Source organism: Rhipicephalus sanguineus, chromosome 8 (assembly GCF_013339695.2).
Source record: "Rhipicephalus sanguineus isolate Rsan-2018 chromosome 8, BIME_Rsan_1.4, whole genome shotgun sequence".
NCBI classification, from domain to species: Eukaryota; Metazoa; Arthropoda; class Arachnida; order Ixodida; family Ixodidae; genus Rhipicephalus; species Rhipicephalus sanguineus.
In genome coordinates, this window is record NC_051183.1 from 93,884,945 (window position 1) to 93,897,557 (window position 12,613).

The following is a 12,613-nucleotide window of genomic DNA, read 5'->3' on the forward strand; positions in this document are numbered from 1 at the left end:
GCCAGTGCACAAGTCCTAGGAACTATCAGGGTCAACCAAACCATGAACTAGATGCCCCAATCACAAAGGCTGAAGTATTCGCCGCAGCTAGATCGGCGCGAAAAAACACAGCTCCAGGCCCAGACAAAATAACCAATAGTATACTGCGAAACTTAGATGGCTCTACTCTTGACGGTCTGACGGAGATGTTTAACTCTCAATATTGGGAAACGGGAGAAATGCCCAAAGAATGGAAAGAAGCACACATCATCCTAATCCCCAAACCAGGTAAAACCCCGTCACTAAGCAGCCTTCGCCCTATAGCTCTGACGTCCTGTCTGGGCAAATTGTTCGAACGAGTCATCCAACGCAGACTACAAACCTACATAGAAAAACACAACCTTTTCCCCCGCACAATGATAGGTTTTCGAGAAGGTCTATCCACTCAAGATGCCTTTTTGTTGCTGAGGGACGAAGTACTTAACAACGTAGCACCCGGAAATGAAAATCTAATTCTGGCGTTAGATCTGAAAGGCGCATTTGACAATGTGTCTCACGAGGCCATATTGCGAGGTCTGGAGGATATAAATTGTGGTAAACGAGTCTTCACCTACATCTACAACTTCCTCACAGGAAGGACCGCAACAATAGGCCTAGGTAGCATTCGATCAGAAAATTTTGAGATGCCCAGTAAAGGAACCCCTCAAGGCGCAATACTATCCCCTTTACTTTTCAACTTAGCAATGTTAGATCTCTGCAGACGCCTAGATCAAATACCAGACCTCGGCTACACCGTATATGCAGACGATATTACGCTATGGACCTCTAAAGGATCGCTCGGAAACAAAGAATGGACACTGCAACAGGCCGCTGACGCTGTGTCTACTTTCGCTCGGCAAAGTGGTCTGCAATGCGCACCCGAAAAGTCCGAATTCATTCGTATACTGCCACCACGCAGTGGCAACAAAAAAACACAAGAACTCGTGGAGCTTTTCGTTGACGGTCACCGCATACAGGAGGTACCCAAACTTAGGATACTGGGCTTCTGGTTACAGCAGAATGGGCGGGCTCTACGAACCACTACCAACAATGTAGCGAAAATGATTCGTCGAATTACCTATCATAAACAAGGAATGAAAGAGACAGACACCATCACGCTGGTGCAAGCCTTAATAATTAGCAGAGTCACCTATAGCCTTCCTTATTATTCATTAAACAAAACTGAAGAATCACAGGTGGATTCAATAATTAGAACAGCTTACAAACGGCACTCACTCTTCCCCAAAGCACATCAACAGAGAAATTACTGGCGCTAGGCATCCACAATACTTACAGTGAACTCGCTGCGGCGACTATGATAACACAACGAGAGAGACTCAGCCAGACCGTAGCGGGCAGAGACATATTAAAGAGGGTTGGAATTCCACCCTACCCGCAGCATGTGGGCAAGGAGCTCGAGGAGCTTGATCCATCGGACAGGGACCACTTATACGTGGCCCCATTGCCGAGGAACATGCACCCAGAGCGCCATAAGGGGAGACGTAGGGCTCGCACAGCGTGGCTCCGCGCACTCCTGCGCCGCCTGAACAGGGAAGACGTCTACTATGTGGACGTCGCTTCCTACAGGCAACCACTTCCTCTAAAGAAACGTCATGACCATCAAAACTTTGTCGCGGTGGTGATTAACAAACATGGTGAAATAGTAAATGCGCTCTCGTTCAGAGACTCCTCAGTGGCGGAGGCGGAAACCAGGGCCATCGCGCTGGCCATACATACCGCTGAACGTAAAGGACATGACAGCACCATCGTCACGGACTCTCAGGCAGCCTGTCGTCTCTTATTACGAGGCAGAATTCCCAGTGGATGCCGTGGTTTAATAAAGCATCGCGTCAATAACGACCATACAATCTTCTGGTGCCCGGCTCACGCAGGGTTGGAGGGAAATGAGAGGGCGGATGCCGCGGCTCGTGCATTAACTTTCCGAGCACAGGCTCTGGCCCCCTCAGCAGATTTACGAACCCCCGCGCCTTCTGACACCTACAGCCCCACAATCGCAAAAGACCTGCTTGCCCATCAGCGTTTTACCCGACAAGTATACGCCCCTCCCGACAAACGCCTAACAGGAGAGGAGGCAATAAATTGGAGAAAAATTCAAACTGGGGTTTATCCCCACTTAAAGAGATTACACGCCATGTTCCCTACGTGCTATCGAAGTTCCTGCCCCTGGTGCGGAGGAAGCCCTACACTCTACCACATTACCTGGGGCTGCTCTAAACACCCCCCACACCTGACACACACAGGCACGATACCAACACACACGTTGGAGCAGTGGGAGGCGCGACTGTCCAGCTCAGACCTGGCCGATCAGCAAGCCCTGATCGACCAGGTTGAACGGGCGGCCAAGGCCAGTGGGGCCCTCGACTAGGGTTCCCCCCAAAAGAATTTTTTTATTGTAAATAAAGTTTATCTCTCTCTCTCTCTCCATGTGTGGAAACTTAGCGCGCTCGCCGCTTATGACCGGCAAATACGGAATGACCGGAACCCATGATAGATGACCATCATTGTTAGGTAGAGAAAGACGCCCCCAATGCGCGTATTTGTCTTGGGGTTTAAAGCTATGTTGTATCATCATCGTTAGTGACATACTTTACCTTGCGAAAGAAGGCACAGAAGACGCACGAAATACACGAGACTAGAAACACCCGAACAAACTATTCTGAAATTTACCATTCTTAGGTGTAATTCGACCGTTTTACTATGTCTGCATTTTAATGTTCCCTTTAAGCATCACCGAAAATACAACGAATGCCGCAGCGCTTCCGCGCATTCACCGCAACGGCTGGTATATCCTACGAAATGAGATTGAACGAGACATGGTACTAGGATCAAGGCTCCAAAAATGTCGTACCTGTTGTACAAGCCCCGCTTCAGTCAGATTCTTGTAGGTGGCGCAGCGATGTCAAGTGAGGCATGTGCGTAGCAATGAGAGCATAAATATCAAAATTAGTAAAGGACAGGCATGATTACAAGTGAAACATGAAAAGGCGACGCTATGTACAGTTTTAAAAGCAATATTAGCTCCGGCCTATAGAAGCACATCAGCTCAAATTAATCTACTGGCAATAATAATTTTTGTGGAGTCATTCTGGTAAAGAAAGTACTCTGGGAATAGAACTTTTCATGGTGCCAAAGATGTTCATTAAAGAACTTCCAAAATAGTTTAGCATATTTAGTCTTCAAACAACAAGATCGCTTTCGAGCAATAAAGAACAAGAGAAAGAATAAATCCTAGCATCCTGGGTCAGTAACACAATCCCGTACAACCGCCATCGGCTAAATAAGCGACGCAGTGCCCTTTCGGCCTAGCGCGCGATGTACTGGGCATTTCTTGAACTGCGGAGCTGTAAATTCACACCTTCTTGATTTTGCAGCGTGTGGTCGCGTACGTCAGCGTCCGTAAACATACAAACAAGAAACCCACGTGCCCTCCCCTTAAAAAAAAACTAAGGTCGCTTAATGACGTCATCACGACGTCAGAGATCATAGAAATTTTGACGGCATTATGACGTCATCAAGAAACATCGTCGAACTGTCAAAGGTGGGCCGATCGCGGAGGCTGTGCAAGATGACTTGAGTGGAGAAAGCTTCCTTGGAGTAATACGCCTTTCGTGCGTGCTTAGGTAAGCCAGTCGATTATAGGCGCAGGGTTGGCGTAAAATTCCTGGAAAATATAAAGTAGCGCCAACTGCGTCCCTTCGCCTCTACCTTCTCTTCCAGCAGTGCATCTAGGGTGTCCACCAGGAAACTACAGATTTTTCCCCACTACAGTGAAAACAGCTTCTGCCTGCGGTTGCTAGTGTTTTGCTAACACTGGCACAGCAGCTCGTCATAACGAAACATGCCGAACCACCGCAGAAAGGCGCAAGCGCGCTCGACCACACGCCGTGCAGCGATCGACTAAACAGCCGAGAAGCTGACAAAAAAGATGCCACTTCCACGACATTCAAAAAGCTAGCGCGTCGCGCTCGAAATCGAGCGACTTCATAGTGCCGCCGAGTTTTGGGTGGCGCTTCCATCAGGAGCGAGCTCTTTCATGTACTCACTGATCAGGTACAGTACCTTTTATGGCGTTAGCAATTATGTGGACACTTGCGGCGGATTTTTGCCGTTGCCTTCGCCGTGATGACCCGGAGATGTATATGTACGTATATATAAATAAAGCCGCAAATAAAAATAATTGAGGAGAAAAAATTCCCAAGTGCAGGACCTGGGTTTCGAACCTGCGACCTCTCGCTCCGCTGCCCGCTGCCTTAGACATTTACGGCATGCCTCATTCGTTCTCCACGATGCTAACGGCAGAATACAAACGCACGCGGCGTTGGGTGAAACGCACGGGACGCCACACGTGCCGAAAATAATATTAAGCGAGAAGCGGCCATGTTGCATCGTTGCCCAAGCTGCGTTTGCGTCGTGTCCCTGGCGACCCAGGCTTGTTTTCCATTTTGGGGTTGTAGCACCACGCCACTCGTGGCGTCGGCCAGCAAAAAAAGAAGAGCGACCCATGGCTCGTGGTGGTGCGAGCTAGTGGGAACGCTTTAGCTCTTGTAGACTTATGCCACAGGAGGGAAGAAACGAGACGGCTGAAGCAGAATCACACTGCATATGTTACGCCGCGACCAGAATTCTGAGGCTAAAATGATAGCGCAAACGCACAAGACACCCACGAAGAAAAACGTACGACACAAACGCTGACTAACAACTGCTTTATTCTTCCATATACCAATGCATATATAAGCCCAATACAAACATTCCGCACATACACACGCAACAACAGCTATAAAACAAAACGTATAACAAGGATGATAGTGTATTAGATACGCTAGAGTTAACGCTTCTAGTACACTCTAGATACGCGAAGACATGAAATCATATTCAGATGGGTGTGGGGACAATGAAGTAAAGAAGTACTAAGAAGGACAAAGAAGTGCGTTTGCGCTGTAACTTTAGCCTCAGGAATATGTACCAACTTTATCTTAGTGACCAGAATCGAAGCCAGCAGGGAACGAGAGCCGTGGCTTCACGTGCCACTGTCAAGTGCCGCCTTTATTAAAGACGATAGTCTTTCTTGGGATACTTAAAGGGGCCCTGCAACACCTTTCTTAGTTATATTGGCATAGTCTCATTATTGACGTATGACTCTTCACGAGTCATATGCCGCAAAAATTTTTTGAATCCGTCAAGTCTAAGTGGTGTTACCAAATTATAGAGATCACGTTCCGCAGCTTTCTCCCTCAACTCAACGCCGCGAGCGCGCGGAGAGCTAGGCAGCGACTCGAGGGAGGGAGCGCAGACGAGCGAGGCTCCGCCCAAGAGCGCCGGCGGAAATTTTTTCTTCATTTTTTTCTCTCTGACGTCTGGGCGCAACCACGTGGTCTGTGCCGCCACTTCCGGTCGGCTTGCGTCGTTCTCGTCGAGCGGAGCCGATGTGTATCGCGCGTGCTTGAAAACTGCGCGTCGGTTTGGTAATGTTGGGTGTGCACCTCGAACGCCGTAGTGTTTTCATCGCTCTGCCAACCATGGAAGCAAACCTGCGCGCTCGTTTGGAACGAATGACAGCTGAGATCGGTTTCGGCCCATACTCCGATACACCGCCTCGTAAGACGGCACTGGCAGACGACCCCGAAGCGCCGCCATTACCGGACGCCAGCATTGTTATCGGAGACATGCTGCACGGCTGGCTCGGTCGGTCGTGAGAACGTGCCGACGATGCAGTTCCCAGCTGACGAGGCAACACTCGAACGGCTGCCACTCTCAACGGCAACCGGCGATGGTCAAAAGCACAGAAATATCCACGATTTCGGCACTGCGCATGGCGAAGAAAACGGAACCACGCAACTACGAGCAGACGAGCTGTCGGTGAGACCGGAAGTGCTAATAATAATGTTTGTTCGGTGTTTTTAACGCGATAACAGAATATAAACATGCATATTATCTACTTATTGAACTCAAAATTAACAACGAAAGTAATAATGAGGGTGTTATCGTGACTATAACATCAGCCAATGGTGGAACTGCCGACAATCGCGTCATATTTTGCGGACTAATACATCATTTGTCGAGAGAAGAGGGAGCGATTTTCAGCTGACTTTGAGAATTTATTGTAAATTCCAGGCCGTGCGCATCGCTATAATATTTGGCTCGCGTGTTCTCGGGAGCCTCGACTACCGATCGGCAGCGCTTTTTGAGCATGGTCGAAAAGTGTTGCAGGGCCCCTTTAAACGGAGAAATTTTGGTCTGTCTGTCGATTCTGTTTGTCGGCACGTCACTCGATTCAGCCACTCGGCCAAAGTTGAACCACTTGCCCAACGGCCAGCCATCTTGAACTAGTACGGCTGTTCATACTTGTGAACGTTGTCGATCAAAAAGTAAATATCACGCAATATCCGAGGCGCAACATCACTAGGTAAGTATTAGGTGGTGTGTTCCTTTAATAGAACATGCATACATACGTAATTCTAAAGACCATAGTTTCTTAAGCTGCGCCGAAAATGCTACCGCGATGAAACTTGCCTTCCTCCGTGCCCTCTGCACGAGGCCATTGTTTTGTTTCGGTTTCGGTTCTGTATTGCACTGTACGAATGCCATGGGGCGCCGCTCTGGCATTCCTGTTTTACCCAGGCGACGTGTAAATAAAAGAGTGTGTGGAGAGTACTCGCTGAGTGTGGACGTTTTTTCTGCTTCAGCGCTTCGCGCCAAACCGCGTGTTCGGGCTGGCTGGTGTCCCCGCCGGTCTTCGCCTGCTGCTGTGCCGGGACTACCAGCCCGCAACAGAGCACTCATGTTTCCCGACGTATTGCCAGATGGCGTCCATATCTCACGCAGCGCCTCTTCTATCGTCTTTAGACGACATTTGCAGCGAAGCGCGCAGATACGCAGCCAATTTTTTCTTCGCTTGAGGTCCCGCGCTCTGAGGTTGTTTTTTTTTTTTGCCGCCCAAAGAAAGGCGCTGCAGGCTCTTGAGACAACGCGAGCGCAAGGGTCCGAGAGTCGCATGCGTTCTGTGTGTGCGTCCTCGCGGCTCGCAAATTTCTTGGCTCCTCAATTCCAAAAGTGTGTAGTGTTTCTCCGGAGTTGGGAAGTGCGCCTTTGACTTGGTCGACCGTGGTCGAGTGATTAGCTCTTGAGGGCGAGTTTTGTGCGTCCTGTGTTTTCACAGCAAAGTTTGCGTTGAAGCTATAGACCACACGAAGGTCACTTTGCTCGCTACAGCAGCCACGTTTGCGAATGGAGTGACCTGCTAGTTAGAAGAGGCTGTGACAGTTCGCGCTCTTCTTATGTGTACCTGGGCGCTATTTTTGTGCGTGCTTCTTTTTGGTTGAGCAGCGCGCTGCAAGTGTCGAGCTGTGAGAGTTGTTCGCACTCGCCTTGTGTGTTTTCTTTTCCTGCGTCCTTTGTGCTTAAGCAGCGCGCAGCAAGTTTTTAGCTGTTTGCCGTTCTTCCTGTGAGATTCCAATTTCTTGCTATCGCATTCATTGCTTCGCCCTTGAGGCGAAACTGTGCCTTTTTTCACTTTCGCACTTTCGAACACCTCGAAAATCCGCCACGTGCTTCTGTACACATCACATTGTCGTATTTATCGATATCATTTCGCATTATTTATTTCGCGGACTTTTCCAGCTACGCCGCCTAGAACCGCAACACCCTCGTGCTCTCTAGCGGCAGAATTGCACAAGCCCCTGTTTCCGGCAAAGAGCCGTGTTCTGCGAGCTACGCACCTCAACTCACTTCATATACAATCTACAATGCGCGCGAGAGAGGAGGTACCTGTTCACTGACAATAATGGCGTAGCTTAAGTTACTTTTCAGAGAATTTGCGTTGTTGCGGTCGTGCATGGAAAATATGGGCCGACCGCACATTGCGAGAACGCGGAAGGAGCACCGCGCTTACACGAACGCCGACGAGAGCGGAGATAGGAGGGCGCCCGTCAACTCCGCTGGTGACGTACGTGCTTTTAAGAGAGAAAACGATTTTTTCCTGGAACATAATGTCTGATTCATTGTTCTGCGCTAAAGACCTAAGGCTAAATTAAATTTCATCGAAATGAAACAGCATATCCACGGAGTGAATGATTATGAGTGGGCGAAGCTGCGGAGGTTCATCGGTAAACCGTGAATCTTCCGTGAATTCTGCCCAGTACATCAACACCGACGTGAGATCGCGCGCGTTTGTACTAAAGGTTCGATGAGTTATGACGACTTGCAGCTCACTTTAATTTTACATGTACGCTGTGAATTTTCATTGTTTAGAAAACCATTGCTTTAGAAAACATCTGGAGTCTTTCGTTAAGCAGCTGGCGTCTTTTCGTTTTGCTTTAGGAACATCTGGCGTTCTTTCGTTTTGCTTTTAGAAAACATCTGACGTCTTTCGTTGGTTTATTTCGTTCAATCAACGGCGTTTTGAACAAAATTTTTATTGTTTAATCACGTACAGGAGAAATCTCACCAGGCACTACCTTGGAGGTAAACAATGGCTGCTAATGGGAATGAGACACAGAAGAAGTGGGCTTTTAGCTAACACTTACACTTCTACTTCTACTAACGTTTCCTACTGGAACATGCCAATGGCTGCTAATGGGGAATGAGAGACAGAAGAATTCGGCTTTTAGTTAACGCGCACGCTGCGAATTTTTTATTGTTCAACAACGCACAGGAAAAATCTCCCCCCGGCACCACCTTGGAGGTCAAGATCTAGTACTAGCGTTACGACTGGTTACGCACTACTACGAGGGACGAACGGGTGCCGCCTTAAGGAGCTTCGCCCATAAAATCGTGACCTGGACCACCTGTTCCCTCTTATCCGAATTTATCCTAAAGGCATTAGGTCTAGTTCTCTGCAATGAACCGCGTTTAGATGTGAAGCACCTTCTGCGCTCGCGCTGTCGGCGTCTCCTTTCGTCGTAGCCTGTCACGGTGTTTCGTCGCCCGTCACCTTAAATCAAGTTGCCAAAAAGACGCCGCCTTCGCTCAGGAAAAGCTCGCGAGAACGCGCGCTCGCCCGCGAGAAAACGCCACGTGCGTTTCTCCGAGTTAAAGTGTACTAAAATATTCTAGCGCACTCTATCCTAGTGGCAAATAAGACGGCGCGTTGGCTCAGCAAAAAATCTCTTTCTGTGACACCTATGCAAGGAAGGCTGTGTCCGCAGTCACAGACCGTAACGAGAAAATACAGCCCGTGCTTCAATAGATCGAGCCTCGACAACAGAAGCGGAAGAGGTCGCCATATCCCTCGCAATGAAAGAGGGATGGACGCGAAACGTTCCACTAACCATCATTACTGACTCCCCAAAGGCTTGCAGAAATTGTCTAAAGGGCAAAATCGGAGAACAGACGCTCCGAATATTGCTTGGGACTGTATGGGACCCCCCAGTGAAATACGTCCAGACTGTGACTTGGGCACCGGGGCACGAGGGCGTGACAGGGAGCCTGCGTATTGACGACGTGGCTCGGGACTTTAAAAATCACCAAGACACCGCATACTCTCCACTAAAGGACCCTATTCTTCTATACCCTTGATACGCAACGATTCTTAGATGCGATAGGAAAGAGACAGATCTGTCCATCCCCACATGGCAAACAGCGCTGCGGAGGCACGGTGCTACGAAGACTATCGACGCACACTTACATAAACACTCTCCAACTGATCTACGCCGAGGCGTATAGAGGCTTGTGTCCATGGTGGGGAGCAACAGGAATGCTTTTTCACATCACGTGGGGGTTTGCGAAGCACGGTAAGGGCACGAAACGAGTGGCACATGGGAGGCGCTGCTGTCTAGCGTGGTCCTGAAAGATCAGATCCAAAAGAGCTGAAGTGATGGCTCGTGTCAGTGGGGCCTTGGAATAGGGGCACCACCCTGCCGGACGGACCCCGCTTTTCACCCCACTATTCCCTGCGGGGCACTGGGGTTCTATCCTGTCTGGCTTGCGTAGGTAATAATGTTTTCCTACTAACACTACACTACTACTCTGCGATGTATGCGATGGGCGCTGAACGCTGTCTGAAACGCTGTCTGTAGCAAACACCCGTGCTTCGCCCATCCCCAGGTTTCACGTCAGGGGAGCTGTCCTGTGTAGTAAGTAGAGCAAGGGGTGGGAAAGGGAAGGGAGTTGAGGAGGAGGGAAAAGAGCAGGGCAACGCCACCAGCTCTGCCGCTTCCGTTGTCTTCACATTATCAGTGTGTACCCGCCCAATTTTTTCTTACGCGGTTTCTATTTCATGTATTATGAACACAAGAAACAAGAAACGTATATTCCTACCGCAGATGTCAATTTCTTCAGTGCTGCCTCTTTGCAGGTGTTATATTCACGGCAGCTTACCTGTAGCACCTGAAAAAGACGTATGTTTAGGTTAGTTAATGCAAATATTTCTTGAAGGCTACCTGTGCAAAGTGACGCCAACTCTAAAGGCGAGTTTGTGGGGTATTACGTTAAAGCGACTGACAACTGCCGATAACATGAAATTAGATGGCTCCACTGATGGAAAGATTGTCCGTCGCGCTAACTCAAATTAACCCTGTTTTTTTCGTGAGAGGTGGATATATATTTTTATTGCTGAATTGAAATTAGCGAAAAATGACCTGTGGCACCTCTGGCGGCAAGAACATGAACGATCGGATGTACCCGGCCACGTGGCCGTTGATTTCCGCACGCTGTCGACGGTTTTTGTGCTAGTAGTGAAATATTGTTCGCCTCTTTACATTAAAAGGTATTACTCGATAAAAATGTATATATAGGCATGCGTAGGTAGTATGCATTGTATTGGCGCTGCCTTCGCGTGACGTAATGATTCATGCTCGTCAGCGCGTCTTCAGCAACTTTTCAGCGTGTTCATGCAAACGTGCAAGCAGTTTCCAGGTCGCTGAGGTTTTGGAGCGACATAGATTTGCCACCTGCACTTCGTCTCAGAAACGACGCGCGCTGCTACTCGGCGCGGCCACGCATATGCGTAGTGAGGTTTGCGACGGCTTGACTTGGCTCGTGCATCGAGAGAGTAACGACGCCGGGACAAGCCACCCATGACCACGGCGCAGGCAACCTTTGACGCATGCGCACACAACGTGGTACAAATACAGGGAAGGTGTATAATGCCACACCGCGTAAGAGGCGATTGACGCCTCTTACGCAGCCTCAGGATTTCGTGCGTGGGCTGCAGCAGATGCTAGCTCTCTGCTCTAGAAAGCTCAGGTCGTATGCGTTTCTGTACGGGTATATGGCGGCGTCGGTTTACCTGGCGTGCGGATCTTGCAAGTGTCATTGCCGTATTCTATCACCTGTCTTTCCTCCTGGTGCCTGTCGTGAATATTGCATGAGATTGGGACTATGTAGAGGTATTCGCGAACGTCCACGCAGGTCTGTCTTTTCGGTTTGCGGTGGCTGCAAAAGCTTCGCTAGGTGAGACGCTGGAGCACTGATATTTCGGTGGGCGCGAGCTTTAGCTGCTCCATCTGAGTGTCTTCGCGCTTCAGCAGGTAATTTCTAGGTGCTGTATACGCCCATCTTGCGAAATCTCGTATTACAAGCCGACGATGGGAGTCCCAGCGCGATTTAAATGGCATCGCGTACTAGATTGCTAAAATGCGGAAGTTCTCTGCCTCTATATTCTTTAGGGCTACGTAAGGCGTGCCATAGGTTATTCGACTGTTTAGGATTGCCTGCGTCACGCGTAGCGCATCTTGTTCATTGAGACCACTGGTATGGCTTGCAACTCTCCTGGTGAATACATGAGCTGGTACAGTGTTCACTATAGTCACGTTAGGGTGGCCGTCTTTGTGGATGTGCAGCCTTAGTACTCATACATTTTCCATTGCATGGATAGGTATTCTGATGAGGGTTACGCAGGCCTCGAGTTCACCGCAGCCGGCTGGTGCACCTTTCGTTCTTGACTTGAAAATTTGGTCTTCGGGCCAGTTATTCGGACTGGTATGGCGCCGACTAGGCTGCTTATCTTGACCACGGTGGCATTGGAGACATTGATGATATGACCGCACGCTACGGGGTGTCCTTTCTCAGTAGTCGCAAGCTATCGCTGAGGCGATTGCATATTTCAACTGTGGTCGTGCATGCAAAAAAGCAATGAGCTCATGACGTGGGGCACCAAGATCATCTTCGACTAACTTCAACTACAACGACGCCTCCTCGCCAGTGCCAAGGAGGCAGGGGAGGCCAGATGGTTCATACCATGTTGCAACCTGCCACCTCGAATAGAATTCGGGCTTGACCCGGGAGACTGTTTGGAAAAACAACGTTTATTCTTCATATTCATTGCTGCTTCTTCAGTCCTTATAACTCGCGTAGAACATGCGCTATACAGTGTCTGGCTATAGACGCCCTTGGACTGACTGTAGCTATAAACAGTATTCTCTCGCACATTATCCACATCGACAATACAGAAAACTCGGAGGTAAAGCGGAGTTTGAATTATACGAGAATTTTGTTGTGCAAGGTGGCTTCAAGGCAACGCTCTACGCCAATTCAGGCAGCGGTGACAGCGATGGCTGAAACTGACCGTAGGTGAGTACGGGGTAGAGACTACGGTTACTTAAACGGGTGTGAAAATAATAGTTTCGTAATCTTCGAG